General features: G+C 35.1%; 1 long non-coding RNA gene across 3 annotated transcripts; it reads right to left on the bottom strand.

The window, feature by feature from the left end:
* Positions 1 to 206: 206 nt before the first annotated feature.
* On the bottom strand, positions 207 to 22,224 carry LOC127705131 (uncharacterized). Of its 3 annotated transcripts, none has more exons than XR_007983706.1 (4): positions 21,956 to 22,224; positions 21,361 to 21,441; positions 9,797 to 9,871; positions 207 to 410 (listed from the first exon to the last, which is right to left on the bottom strand). It is a non-coding gene; the product is annotated as an uncharacterized LOC127705131 (long non-coding RNA). The 3 variants fall into 3 exon arrangements; XR_007983704.1 differs by lacking the exon at positions 207 to 410 and adding an exon at positions 9,070 to 9,384 and having other exon boundaries at positions 21,956 to 22,222; XR_007983705.1 differs by lacking the exons at positions 207 to 410; positions 9,797 to 9,871 and adding an exon at positions 10,868 to 11,453 and having other exon boundaries at positions 21,956 to 22,221.
* Positions 22,225 to 27,453: the final 5,229 nt, after the last annotated feature.

The raw sequence follows: 27,453 nt of genomic DNA, 5'->3' as shown, positions 1-27,453 counted from the left end.
CCTAAGAAATTCAAAAGTTTAATTTACCAACATTTAGAAAAACACTAACACAAAATTAAATTATAAAAATTCCAACCATTTCAAAGGGAACATATCTTAAACTTCCTCTATTGATATCATCACTGTTGTTGATAAAAAAAAAACCAACGCAACCAATGGTCTTATGGCGATCGCATTAACCACAATCAACGAAATAATCATTGTTCTAATTTTACAATTAATTATCCTTTATCTACATCTAAAAACAATGGTAGACATCAATTATTATGCAAACTGGGTCAAATGCCAATTAGTAAGTTGCACAATATTTATAACGAGTGTGATACAACATCGCTTTTCAGTCCAAAATATGAGTGCACACGTATCATTACAGCTTTGTCACCATAGACTGTTTCCTCGAATTGACAAACCTGAAGATTAAATAGGATATTTTAAATAAAATACATTAACATTAATTTGTCTAGTATTTTTAACGACTCTATCGTTCAAAACCTTCATATTTTGACAACATAGAACCACCTTTAATTTCTTATACGTATAAAAAAACCAGTTAAAGTTTATTTCTTAATTATACGACAGCTACATAAGACGTCAGTATAGAAAGTAATGCTCCTTCAACATGAGACTGTAAAACATCGAAGTTTAAACAAGTCTAAATTGAAAATAACGTTCAAATCGTAGTTTAGATATCATCACTATGGCCATGTAATTAAAGGGACCTTAACATCGTTCAAGACTGAGAAGTTATAAACTTTCTGAAAAAATGACCAATATATCGTCCATCGTCGAAAATAAATTGGTAAGTGTGTCAACATGTCATTAGAGATGCTCTTTCATCCTATTGTAAAAATTGGTGTAAATAAGAGAAATCTGACAAAAAAATCACTTTATTCCTATTTCAATATCAAAATGTCTAAGTATGGGTTGATATCCGCATATCACATTTCGAAAATAATTTAAAAATATAAAAGTAAGTTATACACCCATTTCTAGGACTAAAACAAAATTTAAGTACTCTAAAAGCGTTTTGTGTTCATTCCGGTCAACAACTTTATATCTGTCGATACCTATATTTTGGCATTGCAAAATGTCCTGTTTTTCTCTGACTGATAACGACGTCTTTAAACTAAATCCATTGGATGTTGAATGTGTACTGATTGAAATTTAGGCCTAGATACATTTTTTTATTAGTTGTTATTGGCGTTGAACTAGCTGTCAGTAGCTGCGATTACTCTCAGATCTTTACTTAGTGTCTTTTTTGTTGTGGGATGTATAGATACGCAGCCACGTCTGTGTTTTCGTTAGATGTTTTCTGGTGTGTATCGATCTGATGAGTTAAGCCCTTTTCAACTGATTTTTTAATGTTTGTTCTTATGTTGTATTGTTACACCACTGTCCCAGGGGGTTGGTTTGGCGTCAACAAACTAGTTTAACCCCGTTCTATATGTGCCTGTCCAAAGTCAGGAGCCTGTAGTTCACTGGTTGTCGTTGGTTCATGTTTGTCATATTAGTTTTTCGTAAATTGTTTGGTTATGAATTAGGCCGTTATATTTCTCAATTGATTTGTTTTACATTTTTTATGTCGGGGCCTTTTATAGCCGACTATACGGTATGGGTTTTTCTCATTGTTGAAGGCCGTATGGTTGCCTATAATTGCGATCATCCACTTCGTTTGAACTTTGGTGGATAATTGTTTCATTGGCAATCATACCACACCTCCTTATTTTTATAAACCAGCCAACAATGTGGTGATATGACGGAAATACTACACGGAAGTCCTTAAGAATGAAATAACTCATTCAACTAATTAAAGACCGTGCGCTCCACACAGAGTCAACTAGAAAATAATCATGTCACTACCACCGGTCAGCTTAAAGTCTCTTCTGCAAATTTGAAAGTCCCTACTATGTATTGGCATCCTAAACTACACAAAAAACCCGTTCATATTTCGTTTCCTCCCAGCTTCTAGTAAATGTTCACTGCTAATCTTTCTCGGCTTTTAACTAGTTCCACTACTTTTATTAAAAAAACTGGTTATTAATTTTTATAATAAAGCATATCAAAGTAATGGAATAGACTATTTTGAAGTGTCATTAACTACTAGTATTTGGATGTTTTGGAAAAATTACGTGCTGTTGATGGTCCGTTCAATTCGGTTGACAGTAATGATTTTTTAACTTATACATTACACTATCACATAATCGTATCGTAATTATAGTTTTTTTTTGTATCAAACAAAAGCTCTCTAATTTATTTAAACGGTCCTTTAACAAATCTGATTTGTTTGCTAAAACTTATATGAAGCCTTCTTCTTTAATAAAAACGGGAACTATGCTACTTTCAAGTATGCTTTTTTTTTTTACTGCGCCCGATTTGGTGGTGTTGCACCTTACAAAGTCTACCCGAATTATTTTACAAAGACTTCCGCTCAAACCGGTGATAGGGGCCGTCTTAAACTTGTAGTGAGGTGAGAGTTTTTTTGCTCCGTGTTGAATGACTCACTGTGACTGAGATGAAGAAAATCAATAAAAGCGCTGTTCCTTTGCTTTGGGTGGGTTTTTTTTTTTTTTTTTTTTTTTTTTTTTTTTTGCTGTGTGCATGTACTGATTGTGTGTCATGGATGGTTAACCAATATCCTTTGTTTTTCTATTAGATATACTTACTGGAAATGTGATGAGATGATTAACGCTTTAAATTTAATTTTCTTCTTGACAACATATAATTATGTACGTTTCGGCAATACAGTTTATCGACAGGTTGTAGGTATTCCGATGTTTACCAATTGCGCCCCTTTAATAGCAGACTTGTTATTGTACTGTTGTGAATCACAGTTAATGGCCAAACTCCATCTAAATTACATATAATTGATAACTTTTACAGCAACATTCATGATATTTTTGCTTTAAATAATCAAGAATTTTTGAATTTTACTGCCGGAATTTACCCAAAAGAAATAAGTTTAAATAAATCCAACACAGACAGCAATACTTTTCCTTTTCTAGATTTGGATATTTCAGTTTCACACGACCTCTATTCAAAAAATTTCGACAAAAGAGACGATTTTTCGTTCCCGATTGTTTATTTTCGCCTTTAGGACGGTGGTGTTCTTTCCGCCCCTTTTTACGATGTGTATAAGTATTTAGGTTCTCCGTAACCCCTCTAATCGGCATTGCAGCATATATTGATTATATACCTTTAAAAAATGAGTTCCTCTACCAATAAGCTTTCGAATGGTGTATAAGGTTTCTCTGTAATTAGGGGATGAAGGGTCTTAATAGTCCATTCCATTATTCAAAATTGGCTATTTCAAAATTTTCACGCCTAGTTTGGCATTTAGGTCCTCCGTAATCCCTCTAATTGGCATTGCGGCACATAATGATTATATATGTTTTGTTTCTCTATCGATAGGCTTTCGAACGGTGTATAAGGTTTCTCGGTAATTAGGGGCTGAAGGCTCGCAGCAGTCCATTCCATTATTCAAAATTGGCTATTTCAAAATTTTTACGCCTATTTTGGCATTTAGGTCCTCCATAACATTAAAACACGGAATTTCCGTTATAGTTTAACCTCCGAAAATAAATAAATAAAGTAAAGATAAAAAATTCAAAGAGTTTATTAGTTTTTTTTTTCTGATATCAATTTAATAAAATATGTAAATTGACATAAAAAAAGGCAGATTCAGAAATACGGGATAGTGTCACAGCCAAACAATAATTAAATGACCTATTTCATTATTCACTTTTCAACTTGAATACTGAAACATGAACTATTTCATTATCCATTATTCATTACTAAACGTTGAATAATGAATAATGAACTATTTCATTATTCATTATTGAATTTTGAAAAATGAAAATTGAAAGTGGAAGTACTTCAGCGCGGTTTTATGCCTGCTGTGAACTCAAATATAGAAAGGAGAATATTAAGCTTAAAGTGTAACTATACTTGGCAGGTTATTTACAAACCGGCCAATGACCTTTTAATCAAAAGCCTGGTTAATATATTTGACAGAGAGAGCATTGAAAATTACAAAACAAATCCATGAAAACAATAGTCACTAAGTCTTTACACGGGTAATGTTCTTCTCATATATTTTATGACGGTATAATACTAAACCCCTAACAGAAGGGATTGTGCCTGATATTCATATGATGAAGACATAATCTTTCAATCAGTTTAATTGAGGTCTGGAGCAGGCATGTCAGTAACTGCTAGTAGTCTGTTGTTATTTATGTATTATTGTCATTTTGTTTATTTTCTTTTGTTTCCTATTCTGACATCGGACTCGGACTTCTCTTATACTGAGTTTTACTGTGCGTACTGTTGTGCGTTTGTTTTTTCTACATTGGCTAGAGGTATAGGGGGAGGGTTGAGATCTTAAAAAACATGTTTAACCCCGCCGCATTTTTGCGCCTGCCCCAAGTCAGGAGCCTCTGGCCTTTGTTAGTCTTGTATCATTTTTAATTTTAGTTTCCTGTGTATAATTTAGAGTTTAGTATGACGTCCATTATTACTGAACTAGTATACATATTTGTTTAGGGGCCAGCTGAAGGACGCCTCCGGGTGTTGGAGTTTCTCGCTGCATTGAAGACCCATTGGTGGCCTTCGGCTGTTGTCTGCTCTATGGTCGGGTTGTTGTCTCTTTGACACATTCCGCATTTCCATTCTCAATTTTATGTAATATTGGACGACGGAAACCAAATACAATGTAGTAATAATTATCATGGCAAGGCAATTTTGTTTCTTTTTGATGAAAACAAAAATTAAACGTAAAGTTTTTTTAACTTAAATTTGTGTAACTACATTCATGTCTATTTGAAAAAAGACCTTGTCAGTTTTTTTTTTATTATTTGAGTGATATTTAGTTGTTTCCTCATATTGAATTGTTTCACCATACTTAAGAGTTTTTTTTTGTTGTTGTTGGATAAAACATATATCATAACTTCAAATGTCAACAGCCGCACCATGAATCGTATAAACCTATAACTGTTGGTTAAGTTGGTAAAACAAGAAAGTGGTTAACCATTTAAACAAACCAATATCTGTTTTAATCTTTATGGAAAGGAAATGGTTCAATTAAAATATAGCTATATTGCTAGAACTTATCGACCGATTTACATTTGCAGTATTGTGGCGTTCCGGAAAACAGAAATCCCAAACGAAGGGCATTTGGCCTAAAATTTAATAAGTGAATACCATCTTTTTTTCTCAAAAGTCAATAAAACCAAATATTACACATCTAGATAACATTAGACCACACATTATACATGTTTTGTAATATTGTTATGTATGAAACAGGCATGTAATGATTCGAGGAATTATTCTGGGTATTATTGCTGATATACCCGAACATATAGCCGTGAACGAAAGTGCTTTACATGTCTTCAAAATATCTGATGGGTACCTTTTAAAAAAATCACATCTCCTCATTGGAGAACATCATAACTAAAGTAAACACATTTTTTTTTAATTATAAAAAAGAAGATGTGGTATGATTACCAATGAGACAAATCTCCATAAGAGACCAAATGACACAGAAATTAACAACTATAGGTCACCGTACGGCCTTCAACAATGAGCAAAGCCCATACCGCACAGTCAGCTATAAAAGGCCCCGAAATGACAATGTAAAACAATTCAAACGAAAAAACTAACGGCCTACTTAATGTACAAAAAATGAACGAAAACAAATATGTAACACATAAACAAACGACAACCACTGAATTACAGGCTCCTGACTTGGGACAGGCACATACACACAGAATGTGGCGGGGTTAAATATGTTAGCGGGATCCCAACCCTCCCCCTAACCTGGGACAGTGGTGTAACAGTACAACATAAGAACGAACTATAAAAATCAGTTGAAAGAGGCTTAACTCATCAGATGAATAAAAATACAAATACTACAAATACAAGTGGATGTGGCCGGATAATTAGTTTTATTTTAATCCAAGGAGGATAAAATATAGCAAATCATTTGAAATTTGATAGTCTTGTGAACTTGACCGTGTGAATCCATTAAATTTTCAGATTTTTTTCTGTATATTTTTGAAAAATGATGTCTCATAAGTATGATACATAGTAAAAGTAATGTATTCAGAAAAAAAAAATTGCAACGTTATATTTTATAGTTGTCGGCATAAAATAGGCCATTGTTTTTTCCCCTTTTGAATTGTTTCATATGTTGTAATCCGTGGCTTTTTATAGCTTAACACAGTGTATATGGCATGTGCGTTGCTCATTGTTGATGGCCGTATGGTGACCTGTTGTTGTTTACATACTTGCACTGAAGTTATTGGTGGATCATAGTTGTCTCATTAGTAATCATACCACATCTCCGTATTCTTATATTGAAAGTAGACTGTCTAGTCAATGTTTCGTGTGTTGAGTGTGTTTAGAGCCATATCTTGGATACCGTACTGTTACATTTAAAATCCTGACTCTTAAGGGGTACAGAAAACCTAAGGGAGTTAACTCTTTAAAAATCAGCTGAACGTTTTACTCACATACTGTTAGTAAAGAGAATTAAAGCTTCTCTATGACCAAAATAAGTGTTTGTCAAACTGCTATATATCCAATAAAATTATTTCTGTAAATTGTGTGGTTCAAATTTCTTGAAATATTTATATTTTTGTCAACAGGTCAAAGTAAATATTTTGCCAAAATTTTATGAAAATTAAACGAGCCAAATCTATTTTAGTCAAAGTGTTGGGTACCCCCTTAAATAAAAACACACAAAGTAATATGGAATTTACATGACTGAATTAAAAATGATTATTCTGTTTGGTTTAAGTGTCTTTAATTGACAATACAATATTGAACTTGAACTTGAATTTGAACTTTAAATATTGTTTACCATAGTAATTCAGTGTTAAGACTTGGATTTGTATGGCTATATCTATACGTTTGTTAACTAGACGAAGTCAATGTATTAAACATAACTATAAGATAACGGACAGAAGTTCTGCCATTGACCGTTTTCCTGCTGTTTATAGATTACCTTATCTCAAGCCGTTTACAACAAGTAATGTATAAGACCTTATAAAAAGCCGTAATGCATTGAGCCCAATATAGTCATTTGACGCAGACTGAGTTGATAAGACAATAAAAATAACAGACAGATTAATCTTAGAACTTCTTAAAACAGAGATAAAACATCAAAACAACTAGCTGTGTTTACGAATTTTGTATCAACAACTAGATATAATCTGAATATTGTGTTTCTGAAATAATTATTACGGTAACCTCTAATTGGTCCGGTTTTTAAATGATTGTTTATGATATTTATTTACAAAATATGACCTATAAAATCAAGATTCCTTCATAAACAATTGACAACAATTGTAGAATAGTAGTCCATTTTCACTGAACTAGTACACATTTGTGTTTAGGGGTCAGCTGAAGCCCGCCTCCGGGTGCGGGACTTTCTCGCTGTCTTGAAGACCCATTGGTGGCCTTGGGTTGTTTTCTGCTCTTTGGTCGGGTTGTTGTCTCTTTGACACATTCCCCATTTCCATTCTCAATTTTATCAGTTTGTCCCTATTGGTGGCTACTTTTTTTTTAAATATCAATAAATATATATACACCTCGCCAAAAGTTAAGCAACACCTGATAATTTTCCAGAATCGTTTTTTACTGAATTCATAACTAATCGAAATATCGATACAATGAACTGAATTTGTGTTTTTATAAGATAACATATAGAATGTTAATTGAAAAGTGAAAGTTTGGACTGTTTTCATGATTGAATTTTTGACTATTTCATTTTGGGCAAATGGTTGTAAAATGGCAAAATGAAATACAAGATAGAGTTTCAACTTATACTGAAGTTATTGAAAAATTTGCTCTGCACTATACAAAAACTTCTTTTTAAAACTCGAGAGTGACAATTTGTGAATCTATTAAAGTACAATTTAGGTCACTAGCGAGTGTATCCTCCACGCTTTCGGAAAAGTTCACCCACACGTCGTCTCATGCTGTGAACTAAGCGTCGTAATGTTATAGCAGGAATTCTTTGCCATTCTTCAATCAAGGCTGCTCGTAATTCCTGTTAATTCTTACTAGCTGGAACCCTGTTGTTGATTTTTCAACCAATATCATCCCAGACATGGTCAATGAGATTCATATCCGGTGACATGGGTGGCCAAGGAATAGTGTCAATTACCTCCTGACGTAAATAATCTGAAACAATGCGTGCTCTGTGTGGCCTAGCATTATCGTCAATGAATATTGGTCTAGTTGCAAGATTGTGATTGTCAAAATGTGGCACAACGATATCCCGTATGATGTTATCGCGATATTTTTTACCCGCCATAGTCCCATCCAGAAAATAAAGGTCCATTTTGCAGTCGAATGAAAAGCATCCCTAAACTGTAAAACTATCACCAACAAACGCTGTAGTTCCAAGGATGTGCTGTTTCCTGTATGCTGTATTCCGAGGACGCCATTCGCGCATGCGCTCATCAATATGATGTAGGAGGAATCTGCTCTCATCAGACCAATGGACTTGATGCCACTGTCTCAAAATCCAATTGCTGTGACCACGTGACCACTGATGTCAAGCTTGACGATGTTTACGAGTCAGCAATGGTCTTTTGACTGGTCTACGGGCACGTAAATTGGCAAAATTTAGTCTGGGGTTAACAGTTACATTTGATGCACGGAACTTGCAAGGAAAAAACTTGTATGTAGCTTTAGAAAACCTGTTTTTTAAGTAACCTAGGAATAGAATTTATACCTGAATTCTTTCCTGTCGATTAACAATAGATTAACAAAATATATGGAAACAAAGCAGTATCAAATTTAATTTTAAAACAAAAAATAGAAGCAAAAACATTTAGGTGTTGCTTAACTTTTGGCGAGGTGTATATATATACTTAAGAGGTATACAAATCATAAGTAAAAAACAAATTTCAGTCATCGTATATATTTGACTATTGTTCCAATACTTCTTTAGTGTTTAAAAAACACATCTCTTGTGATTAATTCAAAACAAAAAACAATACAAGAACAGCAATACAAGAGCTGTTCCTTTGCTTTGTGTGTGTGTTTTTGCTGTGCATTTACTGATTTTGTGTCATGGATAGATACCCCATGTCCTTTGTTTTTCTATAATACAATCTGTTTTCAAGCACAAACAATACAATCTAACAAATTGTCAGTTTTCAGAACCTTTTATCATCGAATTTTACACTAAGTAGGTAATTAGTGTCATTAACGTTGACAAGTATCGGAAGTGTTATAGTTTTATGACGGTTCAAGCGATAGACTGAATGTTGTCGAACTGCTGGTTTGGAATTGATAATGTAACAGGGTTCTTGGACGGAATAAAATGATTCGTCTAGATGTTTAAGATGTTTATTTATACGACATATATAAATGACCCTGAAAGTACACAAATAACAAAACATAAATACATAGACAATACGGTGTACAAAGGGATATAACTCTAATTCTTATAACGGAAAGTACATGTATAAAATACGATAAACTGGCTCTTTTCTATAAGAATACAACCAATACTATTAAAGTGTATATTTTATAAATATATAAATTCAATCAAACTTAATTGTAAACCAAGTCAGGATTAAGTGCTACATTATGTCCAATAATCTTACGTTAATCATTCATTGATTTATGAATGAACTATTTGATACTATAATGTTTACATGTAATTATTGACATACAGGTAACTACTATTCACAAGACACAAACAATACATTTACTGAACTTAAATTAAATAGACAAACACGGACAAAACAGTAAACTAAAAATACATTGAAAACACTGATCTTACCATGTATATGGTACAAAGGTCTATCTCCTATTTTGAAGCATCACCAGATCACAATAACATCGAGATATTCTGGTCCTGTTAAAAATACAAATATAATATGAACTAAATTATATCTGCATAACATTTATACACAATAAGTATAATGTTCAATAGACATTGCTTTAGACCTTTTATAATAATAATATAACTGTACCAATACATGTGTCACAGTGAACCGGACATACACCAAATTATCGTGATGGCTAATATCAGACAGTGACTTTGATACCACGTTTATTAACTGCAAATATATATTTATTTCAACATATACAAATCTTTCAACAAATTCGGAAAACAATTACATTCATTCATAACCTAAATATAAAACCACAAACTAAATAGAGACAAGAACTGACGGACAAATGAATTCAACAAAACACTTCAAAATTTCGCCATGAATTAATACTGCAAATAAGACAATTTATAGCTGCAATTCAGTAATTTTTAACTTACTATAAAACTATGTAAAAAGTAAGGAAAAGCCGTATAGTATCTTATTGTAGATTTTTATGATAAAACTATCATAATATTTCCATATAACTTTTAATTTCTATCGAGAAACTGTAAATAAAACTTTTCAAATAACAAAATTAACTAACCTGCAAATATTGCTTTAGCATTTAAGCATCCACACAGAAAGGCAGTTATTCAGTTAATGAAATACTAAATATCTATATATATAAGGCGTACATTTATTTTCCCGCGTGCGTGCAACTATATTTTATTCTATTTAAATCGTTCAGGTGTGTAGTGACGTGTATATGAAATTGTGCAGTGACGTGTATTAGAATGAGTATGATGAAACAGAAAATGGAATGAATGAAATAAATGAACTGATGAATGACAAATCAACATTTAATTATACACATAAATACGACGGTGACATATTCCCCCACCAAAACAAAAAATTCATCCCTGAATTATCGCAGAATGTATATCGGCAAATACCCTATACCAAATACTTATAAATTCCGCTCATTTTTATCCATCGTGGCTTCCATATGACGTGCCCATGAGGCACTAAATGCCTGAGTAGGATGTACTCCATCAACTAACATTGAATAAATATAACGAATTTTACTTTTACACCTCTTATGAACAAAAGCGTGTAAGAAAGGGGTTACAACACCATTTTCTAAGTTCTTCTGTACAATATATGTATTCACTGAGTGTAAAATTATATTTAATTGTTCCTGCATTCTCTCGTAATCAGACTCATTTTTCAGGCGGACAGTTTTACCAATGAATTTCCTGTGAGTGTTCCATTTCTGGAAACTCATTGTTGTTATAGTTGCGAAAACAACTTTACATCCTATATTTTTCATACGTTTCTCAACATCTGACATAGCTTCTTGTATAAGTGCAACATGATCCTTCTCTAAATAAAGATATGATTCTTCATATTTTTCGTTCTTGATACGCACCAAAGAACATATATCTGGAATCCCGGCAACAAAATATACTATCTTAGGATGAACGATATTATGAAGTCGCTTTTCAGCCAGACTACACAACCTATCATAAGTACCACCAGGAATAATGTTAACCTGCTTACAATCTACTTGACTCATGCTACTACCACGACTTGACGCAAAAATGTAAGAACTACTATACATACCTGGAATGTAAAACAATACTATGTACTAACACTGTTAAAATATCAAACTTTCCGATCGACCTCTCAATATGCTCAGGTGGCCACCGCCTCTCTGTGCAAACCAAGATTATCGAGCAAAATATTTCAAAGAAAACAGCAATATACAAGGAAATGTAAAAACAAAAAAACAAAAATAAGTACTTTCCCTAAAAATACAAATAATCACCATAGCGATCTGGCTTCCTAGACTGTCTAGATGTGCGACGTAAAACCGGTTCATTGAACTGTTCCACAGGTACATGTGTACTTTCTGGAACGCTACTTACCTCGTTGGAAATATCTGAATTCGGAGTAATTAATGAGGATTGCTCATGCGTTAATCTACTACTAGTATTAAGTGTCTCATCAATATGTCGACTCGAGAGACCCGTATGTGTTCCATATGGTCCGAGTACACAGTTATTTCGTAGTGCATTTCTTTTAGACAATAAATGAAAATTAAAAAAATCCCACCTGCGCTTTCTCAATAATATTTTTACAGTGTGTTGTACTACTTTTGGGACAAATTATATCAAAATTATAGAAAACTTCATCGGCTCTAACTCAAAATATGGACAATTTCATGCTAAGGGGGTCTTCAAATCTTTTGACAGCCTCCGAAGTGCTAATTTTTAACATTTTTCAGCTGGACCAAATCACTACTTTACTTTAAAATTCATGACCCAAATTTTTTTACAGTGTCATTTCACCCCCCCTACTTACTATTTGAGTCATAAAACATGGAGAAATAAATTCGGAAGGGGTATAAAAAAAATCGACAAGTAACACACTGTCCACACTAGGGACTATATTTGTGGACAACGAAAATCAAAGGACGATAACTGTGTACCCGGACCATATGTAGAACTTGCATTACCTGTTCCATTACTCAAATTTTGAATATCTGAGTCATGAGTTTGATTCCTTTGGGATCCCGAAGCTATTGGACTCAATGGACTAAACTCTTCAGCCGAGGGATTTAGAGAACTACTTGGTATGGCCTTGTACTGACCTGGTTGTACAAAAGGCATTAAAGCATAATCAGAATCGGACTCATCTGAATACTCATGAATACTTCCTGTACATTCCGTATCTTTTCCAAATTCTACAATCTGTGACTCATCGTCGACTCTATTGGATTCACTTGTGCACTTACTATTTCTTTCTTTCTTACTATGATGTACCGACTCTTCGGTTGGCAAAGAATAAATGGGTAACAGTAGATTCCTATGCACTGTCTTAGTCTTCGACTTACTTTTTCCATACTCAGGTTTTATCACATAAACGGGGATATTTGTATCAGGTTGAGATACTACAATGAAAGGCTCTCTATTCCAACGGTTTGCTAGCTTTTGTCTACCTTTTATATGTATGTTCTTGAGAAGAACTCTATCTCCCTTCTTCAAAACTGAATTTCTCACCTTTAAATCATACCTGGTTTTATGTCTCCTGCTAGCTTTCTGTTCAACTTTTGTCGCTGTCTTGTAAGCATACTGCAATCTCTTTTCTAACTGACTAGCATACGATTCATGACTCTTACCTTGAGATACGTCTCTATCAACGCCTAGGAAAGCGTCGATCGGGAGACGAGGATGACACCCAAACATTAAAAAATGAGGGCTGTATCCCGTACTCTCGTGCTTTGTAGCATTATAGGCATGTACTAAAGGCGGGACGTAACTCTTCCAATCTGACTTTTGTTCGTCGTTCAAGGTTCCAAGCATGCTTAAAAGTGTGGAGTTAAACCTTTCGCATCGACCGTTTCCACTTGGGTGAGCTGGGGTTGTCCTTGATTTCTTTATACCGGCAATTTTACATAGCTCACTAATGACTCTGGATTCAAAGTTTCTGCCTTGGTCGCTATGTATACGTGCGGGAAAGGAATAATGTTGAATGAAGAACTCCCAAAGGCATCTAGCCGTAGTCTGGGCTGTCTGATTCCGTGTAGGAATTGCCTGGGCATACCTTGTAAAATGATCAGTTATCACGAGTATATTTTCATAACCTCCCTTTGATTGTTCTAAACAGAGAAAATCTATACAAATCATCTCCAATGGTTGACTTGTCTCTATACGTACTAGTTCAGCAAATCTACTACTCTTAGTTTTCCTTAGTATGCAGTTGGGACAAGTCGCCACCTTACCTTCTACGTCATTATTCATTCCAGGCCAATAAAATCTGGAATTGACAAGATATAGAGTACGATCTCTGCCTTGGTGACCAGCATCGTCATGTAAACCTCTCAAAGCAATATCCCTGTAAGCAGCTGGTAAAATGAGCTGATATATAGTCTCATCGTTAAGTTTACTTACCCTATAGAGGACTTCTTTCTTAATTACTAATTTATTCCAGTCGTTAAGTAACTTGCGTGTACCTAAAGGTTGCTTACCAATTTCTCTCTTCGTAGGTTTATGTCCTGCTCTTTTTAATTCAAGTGCCCTCGCTATATCTTCGTCTTTCTTCTGCTCTACAACCCAAGAAATGTCTGAAAAGGTATCTAGCTCGAGGTCATCCTTATCGACTATACCTTCTAGAGTTTGAGACATACAAATGCTCTCAGCGGGTGGACAGCTGGACGAAACTAAAATAGCCTCGCATATAGCTTTAACAGCATCGCTAAATAATTCCTGATGGTCATAATCAATCCTTGACAAACTGTCGGCATCAACGTTCGACTTACCACTCCTATATACCAAACTAAAATCATAATCTGCTAACTCTGCTATCCATCTCTGTGATGTAGCGTATAATTTGGCTTTACCCAAGACATAAGTAAGCGGATTATTATCCGTGCGGACTTCAAACTTATTTCCATAAAGATAGTCTCGAAATTTATCAGTAACCGCCCATTTCAAAGTGAGAAACTCTCGTTTATGGGCCGGATACAACTTCTCCGCAGCACGTAGCGCTCTACTAGCATATGCTATTACCCTTTCGATACCATTCTGGCGTTGATAAAGTATGGCGCCTAATCCATCACCACTGGCGTCTATATTCAAAATGAATGGTAGACTATAATGGGCAAAAGCCAGAATAGGTGGACTAGTCAATACCTCTATCAGCTTTTCTCTGGCAGCTTGCTGTTCATCGCCCCATTTCCACTTCTTTGGCTTGGGTTTATTCTTCTTCTTAGATTTCTGTTTCTTGTTTGTTTGGTGTCCTACCAGAAGATCATTTAGTGGTCTTACTATTTTAGCATAATCTCGTACGAACTTCCTGTAATAGGATGTGAATCCTAAAAATCGTCTGAGACCTCTGACATTCTTTATTTCTGGCCAGTTTCGTACCACTTTTACCTTTTCTTGGTCTGTTTTAATTCCCTCTTCAGAGACAATAAATCCCAGGTATTTAATTTCTCTCCAAAAGAACTCACACTTACTTCCTTTTAGTTTTAGGTCATGCTTCTTTAATCTACTGAATACAGATTCTAGTCTTTTCATATGCTCTTCAGCTGTCTTAGAAAAAATCACTATATCATCCAGATATATTAGGCATTCTCTCAGGTGTAACTCACCCATGCATCTCTCCATGAGACGCTGACATGTCGCACAAGCATTGGTTAACCCAAAAGCTAGCCTGTTACACTCATAAAAACCTAGAGGACCGAGACTAAATGCAGTCTTATAACGATCAGACTCTTTAAGGTTACACTGCCAATAGGCCGACCTAAGGTCAATTTTACTAAAATACTTACTTCCGGTCAGACAATCTAGTGTCTCATCTATGCGTGGAAGACTTTGGGCATCACGAATAGTCTTCTTGTTCAATTTCCTAAAATCAAGACAGAATCGAAGACTTCCATCTGGTTTCCTCACAAGTACAACATTGGAAGAGTAGGGACTAGAAGATTCTCTTATGGCCCCTGCTTCCAACATTTCCTTCAAATTTTCACGGACCTCTTCGTACAATGACGGTGGTATGCGTCGATATGGTTCCTGAAAAGGAATGTTGTCTGTTAATTTAATCTCATGTCCCACTAATGTAGTGAACCCTAGATCCGTTGGTCCTGTAGAAAAGATCGACTTCCACTTAGTTAACAAACCTTTTAATTGTACTTTTGTACTGTCAGGCAAGTCCTCTCTGACGTTAATACCAAGTTCTTCAAGACTCTCCTTACCTCCATTGATTGTCTCACTATCTGACAATGCATGTTCATCAAAACCATCACGTACAACAGTAACTCCACTTAACTCACAAAGGACTGTTTTAGGTTTGATAACAACAGGCTTTGCTGTTATATTACAAATCCTAACAGGTACCCTCTGTTTACCGCTACCTTTGACTGATACTACTCTGGGACAGACAACCACCTGATCTGACAACTCACTCAAAATAGAGCGGTTCTCGGTTACTAAAGTCTCAGTATTTGCGTCACTTTTTAGCTTCACTATTCCAGATATGGTCATTACTGATGAAGGAAACAGTTTAAACGGGCGTTTATTGGAAGAACGCACCACTCCTGAACTGTTATCCTGTATAGACGAAAAAGCAACATCCCATTGTTTTGGTATCGAAATATCATCATCAAGACAGTGTACTAACTCCATACCTAACCGTAAAATGTTTGTATCAACTATAACCGGTACTTTATCTGTATAATCAGACCTAGGTACAACCAACATAGGAACATAGAAAGACTCGCCTTGAAGAAAAGGTATCTGGACCTCGACCTCAACATAACCAATATACGGCAGTTTCGAACCACCAGCAACACTGACTGATAACTCAAATTCATCCAAATCTTTAACTACGGGGACAGGTTTCATCAACTTCAAAACATGATCAGAAACTGTTGAAATCATCGAACCACTATCAATCAAAGCTTTACATTTCATCGAATTAACCTGTATAATTGAATGATTCTCAATACCAACCATTCTATCCAACAAAGATTTAGTCTTACTTAAGTCTGACTTAAAAATAGGGCTATACTTACTTTCTAAGTCTCTAGTCTGCCCTGCGACAGAGACTAGCCGAAGTTTAAATTCTGATTTTGATTCTGAAATTTGTTATCTGTTCCTGACTGTCCTCTGTTACCTCCTCTATAATTATTACGGCCCCTTCCATTACCTCTATAATTATTATTATATCTACCTCTCTGTGTACCTCTATTATTCCAATAATTACCTGAACCTTGTGGTTTATTGTTTTGTCTATTATGTTGATCATCACCTTGAGAATCTTTAACTTTCTTCAACTCACCTTCGAAATTATCTAGCCTTTTATTAAATGCATCTAATTTCTGTATAAGTACATTCATATCTGATGCAGCAGTAACTGGTTGATGTGTGACAGTAGCTGTAGGCTTAGAAGCAACCGAAATTTGAAGCTCTAGTTCAATTGCTCTTACCTCTTTTCTTAATTCATCAACGTTCTTGATAGTGTCATATTTGTATCTAGTAGCATTTTCCAATGCAGAATCCCTGATACCTGACCAAAAATTTGTTCTCAACATATCATCTCTAACTTCTGAAGTTAATTTACCTTTATCATATGCTTTCTGTAATATACCCTCTAATTTCATACCGTAATCGGCCACTGATTGACCCTCTTCCTGCTTCTCAGTATAAAATGACTGTAAAAGTGTCTCATTTGAATAGACATTTCCGTAAACACCTTCTAATTTTTCTAGAATATTATGTGGAGAAGCAGACTCAGGAAGAGTAAGCAGGGTATTACGGGCTTGATTTTTCATACACTGTACTATGATTAACTCCGGGTACAAGTTTTCTCGGAGCAAACATTTAACTTCAAATTTCCACACGTCAAATGAAGCTTCACTCTTTGCATCCCCAGAGAAAATCGTTAACCGTGGTCTTTGGTACGTTGGTGTATTACCAGTAACGTCATGAGTGTGATTTCCCAAATTAAAACTAACTTTCGGTTTCACCTGATCATTTAGACCTGAAAAATCGTGATAGTATTTTCTAAAAGGGGGAGGGGGTGGTCGTCTAGACGGAAGCTTATCAGTAGGTGGCTTCGGAGTACTAGTAGTATACCCTGTCGGTATGCTTCCTTCTTTCTTAATCAACGGTTTACCATAAGATATTAAGTCATACTCCTCATTAGTAAGCACTTTATATTTACCATGTTTAGACAAAAACGCTTTCATTTTTGCAATATCAGTCTCTGTCATATTAGGTTCATGACCTTTAATGTTACCCTCGGCTTCGGTAACAGATGTGTTTTCATCAGCCATAATCAAAGCAGAATACTCAAATGTATAAAACGGAACACAATACAAAACGTATACAGACACATATGATCACTGTATCTAAACTAACCCGGCGAAAAATGTATGGACTCGATAGTATCTAATGTCCGGTACGGTGACGGACAATCAACAGACAGAGAAATGTAGAAATTCTGTTTATTAATATGTTGTTTTAATGATATTGAAGAATATACATACACATATAACTATTTTCGATAGTGTGATGTAATATTTTCTACCACCGTTCTAGATTTATGGAGAAATACGTAAAAAGGCACATCAAAATAGTGAATTGAGTGAACCCTGCCTCGAATTTGTTTAATTTCTCTTTAAATTGAGCACATTGTACGGAAAGAAAAGTACGGAAAAAAAGATATTAACACGGAGATTTCAAGACTTTTCACTATGATCGCTTCAATATTTGCATGTCTGTGCATGGAATGAAAGAAGTGGGTCATGTCAAAATTGAAGCACCCGGTTTTGTAAATGTGTACGACCCGGTTTTGTCCTTAAATTTCACAAAGCAGACCCGGTTTTGTCATAGAAAATAATGCATAATCGCATGACGAAAATTAAAATATGGCGTTCAACAGCAGTTTGAGGGATCGTTGAATAACCTTTTTGAATCCGTAAACACTTGAATTCCTGCTATATTAGAACAAAGCAAATTTCAATTTTATTTTGTATAAAAAAAAGGAAAAATTAAAAAAGAAATGAAGGTTTTGTAACGCAATTAGATTTTTTTATATCAACTATGTAAATTTAAGTGTTCAAACTTTAAAAGTGTACGGCCTTGAAAATTTAAGGACGCACATTTGATATGTGATTTTCTGGGACAACAAGATAGTTATCTTAATGTTCCGCTCTACTTAAAGGGGAAGACAGTATGATCGTTTGAAAATAAATATTTTCAAACTAAACGTTCATTATAAAGCAAGAGAATAAGACAAATGTATATGCATGCAGAATCGCCCAAGAAAAGGAATTTCCATACGGCGAAAAGGATCACAATAATAGTGCGTTAAAAATTTGTTTACCCCTCCTTGTTACAATAATACTAAGTATAATAATATTTTATCTCTTTTTTTCTTCTTCTTTTTTTAACATTAACAAATTCTTTAATGCACTAGTATCAAGTTGTTAACAACTGCCCTATATAGTACAACTATTATATATAGGTTTATCTCTTCATTGTATAATGATTATCGTACATTGACAAGTGTTCTACAATTCAAGCCGTCGTACTCCCTCTACCCCCTGGATCCGCCACTGATATAATGTAACTATGTCGTAAACCATCATAAAATTTAATAAAAGACGAAAAAACAGAGACAGCCGCCAATCGCATATTTACTATAGGGGCTCTGTAATCAAATGAGTTAAGCCTTTTTCAACTCACTGAATTTTATAGTTTGTTCATATGTTGTGCTGTTATACCAGTTTTTTTTTTTTGGGGGGGGGGGGGGGGGGAGGGGGTGGAGGTGGCGCTTACACGTTAAACCCCGCCATTCTGTATGTGCCAGTACCGAATCTAGGAGCCTGTAAATCGGTGGTTGTCTTTTGTTGCTGTATATCATACATGTATTTATTTTTCTTTTTTTTATTTTGTACATAAATCAGGTCGTTAGTGATCACATTAGTTTTTATTTACAGTTTTCATTTCGGGGCCTTATTTAGCTTGCTATGCCGTATGGGCGTTTCTCATTGTTGGATGCCATACGGTGTTCTATATTTGTTAACTTTTACGTCATTTGGTCTCTGATAAAAAGCTGCCTCATTGTAATTTTTCACGGGCTAAATTGCCACTTAGGTTGTTCTACGAAGACGAAGACGAAGATATTGGACGTTATAATGTTGCAAACCAACTTTTATTTATAAAAAGAAATAATTCTTTCATGCCATGCTCAATGCTCATTTAAGAATAGGTAGGCATTATATTTGTTAAAAACTTTAAACCAAGCGTTAACAAGATATAAAATATTGACAAATATAATGCCTACCCATGTTAAAATGAGCGTAGAGCATGGCATGATAGAATTATTTCGATTTTAATAGGGAAGTTTAGAATTTGTGTATTTCGAAGAGGACATAAAATACACGTTCGAAAGGCAACCTTTTGATTTGGGATATCCCAAATGTTCTTATAGATATGAGAAGATGTGGTATGAGTGCCAATGAGACAACTCTCCATCCAAGTCACAATTTGTAAAAGTAAACCATTATAGGTCAAAGTACGGCCTTCATAACGGAACTGTTTCTCTCACTGTCCGTCAATGGATGATCGAATGAGTAAATATATTGTAACCATAGCTTATAGTATAGTAAAGCATACTATCCTTACTATTTTGATACATTGATATGGTAACACAATCATTCCACATCTTCTTATTTTTACATCATTACAGTAGCATAGAAAACAAACAAACATTTGTGAGATGTATTTCTATTTGTACCCATCTGATGAGTTAAGCCTTTTTCAACTGATTTTTATAGTTCGTTCTTATGTTGTACTGATACACCAATTTCCCGGGTTAGGGGAGGGTTGGGATCCCGCTAACATGTTTAGCCCCGCCACATTACGTATATATGTACCTGTCCTAAGTCAGGAACCTGTAATTCAGTGGTTGTCGTTTGTTGCTGTGTTTTATATTTAGTTTTCGTTCATTTTTTTGTACATAAATTAGACCGTTAGTTTCCTCGTTTGAATTGTTTTACATTTGTCATTTCGGGGCCTTTTATAGCTGACTATGCGGTATAGGCTTTGCTCATTGTTGAATGCCGTACGGTGACCTATAGTTGTTAATTTCGGGTCATTTGGTCTCTTGTGAAGAGTTGTCTCATTGGCAATCACACCACATCTTCTTTTTTATATCATAAGGAATTAATGCAAGTACATGCTATAAAGTATTTATTTCCATTTAAACTTAGTTCGAAGATAAGTTCAATAAGGTATACGTATAGCATCCAAAAATGTCTACTCCCTATTTCGAAAAGTTCCCGTTTGAAATATATTTTAACACGACATGTTTGTATTGTAATAACATCTTTATAACATCATTTTGACTCACATATTTAATTTCTTTCGATGATCCGTGTTAACGTAGCTTTTCATAAATTTGTGGTTTCAAAACAAAACAAAACCGGGTCCTATACTGAGACAAAACCGGGTTCTTAGGTAATAAACAACATTGACGAAACAGGATCCTTCCATTTTGACATGACCCATTTCTTTCGTTCCATGCACAGAAATGCAAATATTGAGGTGCTCATAGTGACTAGCCATGCAATCTCTGTGTTAATATTTTTCTTTCCGTACTTTTCTTTCCGTACAATGTGCTCAATTTAAAAAGAAATTAAATAAATTCGTAGCAAGGTTCACTCAATTCACCATTTTCATGTGCCTTTTTACTTATTTCTCCATTAATCTAGAACGGTTGTAGAAAATATTACATCATTCAATCGAAAATAGTTATATGTGTATGTTTATTCTTCAATGTCATTAAAAAACAAATAAATAAACAGAAATTCTACCTTTTCTCTGTCTATTGATTGTCCGTCACCGTACCGGACATTAGATACTATCGAGTCAAAACATTTTTTGCCGGGGTAGTTTAGACACAGTGATGATAGACAAGACAAATAATGAAAATGATGATGATGAAAATGTCAACTTACCGTCAAATGATCTAACGTGCATGTGAAATCTGACAGTGCAAGGACCAGGTGTTCATGGAACAATGCACACAAAAATGCAAACTGAAAAATATAAGTAATGAGATAAACTATGACATCTTAAAAATATATATATGTAATACTCAACACGATAAAGAATATATAATACTTGTAATCAAATATTTCTAGTAATTAATGTTAACTATTATGATTGTTATTTTTAAACTATTTAAATATCAATTCCAATTTAATAAAATACTGTCTGAGTTCAATACACTATTGTTTACTCTGTTGATATCAAAACCAGTCGAATCCACCGCGGAATGTGTAATGAAATTGACATCTGTGATGATTATAAACACACAACGAAAATATGTACTATGTAGCTACTCAACTGGAACGTTATCGACACAACACAATAAATAAATGAATGAATCTATTTCCTTTTGTTATCAATGTAAAATTAAACATTCACCAAATTAATACACTTCGTTGGTTTGCGCAAAATATGAATATTTTCTTAACATTCATTACCAATATGCCTTTACATGTTTTCAATCCAACTCCGGGAATTGTTTACAACTTTTTCACTATATACCTCAACAGCGCTGTATACTTTTGGATTATCGTGCCGCCGAGTAGATATCTAGATGAACTGTTATCCAAATAAATTCAAGTACGGACAGATTCTCCGACAACTCTAAACTAATAAATCCGTGGCACCAAAACTAGGTCATCTCTCTCTCTGAAGGCTCCATTTGTCACAGTAAACCGGACATACACCAAATTATCGTGAAGGCTAATATCAGACAGTGACTTTGATACCACGTTTATTAACTGCAAATATCTATATATATAAGGCGTACATTTATTTTCCCGCGTGCGTGCAACTATATTTTATTCTATTCAAATCGTTCAGGTGTGTAGTGACGTGTATATGAAATTGTGCAGTGACGTGTATTAGAAATGTCGTCAGTCTCAGTCAAACGTCATAATGAGTATGATGAAACAGAAAATGGAATGAATGAAATAAATGAACTGATGAATGACAAATCAACATTTAATTATACACATAAATACGACGGTGACACATGTATCATTAATATATCTATGATATATTAATTCTCTGAGTTCATGAAAATACTTCTTTAAAATAAAATATCTATCGTTCATGCACAATCATTCTGACTTATTCAAAAATACATTTTCTCTCAGATTCAAACTAAAGGAAAACTGTGTAAATAATAAAGACTTAGAAATATTAGTAACTGACCTGTTTTATGTGGAATTAGTATCCAGAATATAATGTATATAACTTATTTAAATATGGCTGCTGTATTGTATAGCTTTCTCTCAAGGTATTCAAAAAGTGTGGTAAAACTTTTAACTCAGTGACTATGACCAATAGAAGACAAGATAATATGACACAATGGCTAATGAACCAGAAAAATAGAGTAGAAATACAGTACTAAGAAGATATAACATACCAAGAAAATAAGATTGCATAAGAGAATAGAAGAATTGATAAACTCTTAAAATACACTTAATAAAACTACTTATTAATATTAATTATTCTGAAAGAAAATAAATATTAATGTAAAACACTCTATCACATTCTCCCCTGGCTTCTAAAATGACGTCCACGTCATTTCAAACTAACAACATAATATCTATGAAAAATAAAAATGAAATAGTATTATATCTGATGCTGCAATGTACTGATACTGCAATCACTAATAAAAACAGTGTAGAAATCAATCAGGATAATCCACTGAAGTATTATCAAATATAATATATTAATAGTATCAGTAGTATAGCTGAAATATAAAACATCAATGATCTACAGTCAAAATGACTAATAAAGCCTTCCCTGATTCTAGCTCTATCCCTGAAAATAAACCTCTGTCAATACAACTAGATAGGTAATATGCCTTCTGTCTCCACTCAGCTGGTGTAACTACAGGTGTATCAGTATGTGGAACTGCAGACTTCGTCACAAAATCACCAGACTATAACCACTTAGGTTGTGTCCTCTCTCGACCTGATCGACGAGGCAAAACTGGAGGTGCATCATCTTCAACATGAGCTGGATCAAGCGTCTCTGGTTCTAAAGGCATCTCCTGCTCTTCATCTTCATGTACGGATTCCAGTTCCTGTACATCTATGTCATGGGCGTCCCCATCTGACTCCGGAGTTAGTAGTTCTTCTTGATGTCTATCATGACTCGCTGTTTCATCATCTTCAACACTGGATGAAGTGTTGTGAACCATTGGTCTTTGATGTACAAATATCTCAAAATCATCATTATCGCTATCGCTTTCCTCCATGGTACAGTCTGTGTTCGAGCTGTTCTTGTTGATTTTCGTTTGCATTCTTGTTCCCGGTCTAGGAACTGGTTTAGGTACTGGTTCTGTCGTCGGTGGTTGACTTGAAATATATCCCACAGGCAGCAAAAGATTCCTATGTAACGTTCGCTTACGCCCCTCGCCACTATCTTTCTGTACAATGTAGACGGGTATATCTTTATTCGGTTGTTCTAGTACAAGGTAGATATTGTTCTCCCATTTATCGCTCAACTTATGTTTACCATCAAAAGCAACTTTCTTTACTAGTACTTTATCGCCTTTTTCTACGACTACTCCTCTAACTTTCAAATCATATTGTTCTTTCTGTTTCTCATGTGCCTTCTTATATTGGTATGCATCTACTAGTCTATTCTTCAATTCTTGGATGTACTTAGTTTGTGGTTTCCTATCCTTTTCCTTTACAAGTCCAAATGCTAAGTCGATGGGAAGCTTTGGTTGTCGGCCAAACATAAGAAAGTATGGTGATTGTCCAGTTGCTTCGTGTCGAGTGCAGTTGTACGCATGAACTAACGGAGCGACATAAGCTTTCCAGTTGGTTTTATCTTTTGGCTGTAAAGTTCCAAGCATTGACAGTAATGTTCTGTTAAATCTCTCAGTCATGCCGTTGCCCATCGGATAGTATGGTGTGGTTCTTGACCTCTTTATCCCTTTAAGACGGCAAAGTTCCTGAATGATGTTATTTTCAAAGGATGGACCCTGATCTGAGTGAATTCTGTTTGATAAACCATAATGCACGATGAAGTTGTTGAGTAATGCTTCTGCAGTTGTCTTTGCAGTTTGGTTGCGTGTTGGTATAGCCTGTGCATAACGTGTAAAGTGGTCGGTGATTACCAAAATGTCTTGAATTCCACCCTTTGATGGTTCTAGAGTAAGATAGTCAATGCATATGAGGTCCATTGGCTGAGTTGTTGTGATGTTGACTAGTGGTGCTCTTTCTGGATCTGTCTTTCTCTTGATACATTTTTCGTAACGTTGAATCCATTCTTTAATATCTTTGTTCATCCTAGGCCAGTAAAATCGTTCTCTAATAAGACTGGTAGTTCTATCTTTGCCTGGATGACCCATTTCATCATGAAGTGCTTCTAAAATTAACTTGATGTGTGAAGATGGTAGTATAAGTTGATGATGTATCTTTTCGTCGATGGTAATCTCTCGGTAAAGAATATCATCTATAAGTCTGAGATGGTTGAACTGTTTATTCAGTGGACTTGGTGTTATCTTTCCATTTGCTGTTTTTTGTCCAGATTTCAGTTGTTTTATCCATGTGTGAAGCAAAGGATCCATAGCTTGGACTTCTGACCAGTTAGTGTCAGTTGAAACATCTATATGCATATCCAAATTACTGGTGTCGATAGAATCTGGTGATATGGCATAGGAGTCAATCAACGGAGTATATATGCATCCACATATTGCTTTGATGGAATCTTGGCTGATGGTTGTCAATCTGGATAGTCCATCTGCATCTGCATTGGTTTTACCTGGACGGTAGATGATGTCGAAATCGTAAGCGGCTAGTGCAGCGAGCCAACGATGTCCAGTAGCATCTAGTTTTGCAGACGTGAGTACGTATGTTAGTGGGTTGTTGTCTGTGAGTACTCTAAACTTGTGGCCATAGAGGGAGTCATGGAACTTGTCAGTTATGGACCACTTTAGTGCAAGAAATTCCATCTTATGTGCTGGATAGTTCTGTTCTGCTTTTGTTAAACCTCTGCTAGCATATGCGATTACACGTTGATGTCCATCTTGCTCTTGATATAGTACGGCACCAAGGCCTTGACCACTGGCATCGGTGTGCAGTTCAAATGGTTTGGAGTAATCAACATACCCAAGTATCGGTGCTGAAGATAAGAGTTGCTTTAATGTTGTGAAAGCGGTTTCTTGCTTATCAGTCCACTGAAATGATTCTTGTTGTTGTTTCTTAGTCTTCTTCTTCCCTTTCTTTACATTAGAAGTTGGCATGATGGATGTAAGTGGCTTTGCTATCTGACTGAAGTTACGGATGAACTTGCGGTAATATTCTACAAAACCGATGAATCTACGTACTTCTTCAGGTGACTTTGGAGTAGGCCAATTCATAACTTTCTCAACTTTCTCTGGATCTGTTTCCACTCCCTGTTCAGATACAATATGTCCAACATATTTGACTTTTGGCTGGAAGAAAGAACATTTTGATGGCGAAAGCTTCAAGTTGGCTTGTCGAAATCTGTCGAAGACCATCTCAAGTCGCTCTAGGTGTTCCTCATATGTTTTAGTAAATATGATGACATCGTCTATGAAAACGCAACATATACGCATGTGGAGATCTCTGAGGCAATCCTGCATAAGCATTGATAAGTGGCGGGGGCACAAGCAAGTCCGAAAGGCATCCGGTTGTACTCGAAGAGTCCAAGAGGTCATACGGTGAATGCTGTCCTCTCCTTATGTTCCTCTAGTATCTCTACCTGATGATAACCTGACTTCATGTCTACGGTTGAGAAGTACTTGTTACGAGCCATGCAGTCTAACATATCATCCATTCTTGGCAAATCATAGGCGTCCTTTTTTGTCTTTAAATTCAATTCCCTATAGTCCACGCATATTCTAAGTGTGCCATTCTTCTTCTTTACTAGAACAACGTTGGAGGCATACGGACTATGAGACTTTCTAATAATTCCTGCTCGGAGCATTCGGTATAAATGGCTCTTTACATCTTCATACATTGAAGGCGGTATGTGTCGATATCGTTGTTTGAATGGTCGATCGTCCTCTAACGGAATCTTGTGTTGTACTATGTTGGTATGTCCAATATCATTATCATCTTTTGAAAATATATCTTGGTATGATGTGATAAAATCTTTTCCAAGTTGAAGTTGATGTGATGTTATATTATCAGTGGATATATCTACTTGTTGTAATAACGGTGGTGTAAATTCTTTCTCTTTGTTGATAGGTTGATCTTGTATAAGTACAGGTTGTAGTTCAACAATTATAGCATTTGGTTGAACGGTGACTGTTCTTGTAGTGATGTTGCAAATTCTAATGTTAAACATGTCGTTGTGCTGGTACTTATAATCTACCAATGATGGTTCAATGTCCAAATCTGTTGGTAATATAGATGAAGGTGTTTGTTGAGTAATAGCAGATGTGAAGTGGTATGGTAATTCTTTGGTTGTCATGGCTTTAATAGATATCTGACTCTTTCGTATTCAGCTGATTTAATCAATGCTATTCTGTTGTTCATCTTTCTAAGTTCTTTCTCCCTCAGTAGTATACATCTAAAAGAAGAATACCAGGGTGTTGTTAAATCTGAAGAAATCGGTTGCCAAATCTATCTTTGTAATTATCCATGATGGTTGTCAATACATTTGTTCCCAACAGAACTGGAACTTTGGAATGATACGGACTATCTGGTACGACAAGTAGTATGGTTTGATAATGTTGATCAGTTTCTTTCAGTTGAATGTTGGCCTCAATATATCCATGGTACGGTAGTGAATTTCCATCTGCGCATTCAATGCTGATAATCTGTTCTAAAGGTTTGAGTGGTGTGTCAGTAAAATGTTGAGTATAAAATTCATAGGCTATTGTTGAAACAGTAGACCCTGTATCTAGAAGAGATGAAGTTTCAATGCTTTTGATGATAATCTTTGATTCTGTCCACAAAGTCCTGGTGGTATTGTTGATTTGCCTAATTTCTGTTTAGGGCTTTGTATGTTCATGTCGATCGGCTGCCCTTTGTCGATAACATAAT

The sequence above is a fragment of the Mytilus californianus genome, unplaced genomic scaffold (genome assembly GCF_021869535.1).
Source record: "Mytilus californianus isolate M0D057914Y unplaced genomic scaffold, xbMytCali1.0.p SCAF_6, whole genome shotgun sequence".
NCBI classification, from domain to species: domain Eukaryota; kingdom Metazoa; phylum Mollusca; class Bivalvia; order Mytilida; family Mytilidae; genus Mytilus; species Mytilus californianus.
The sequence above is the reverse complement of the archived record's forward strand: the minus strand, read 5'-3'. Positions and strand labels throughout refer to the sequence as shown.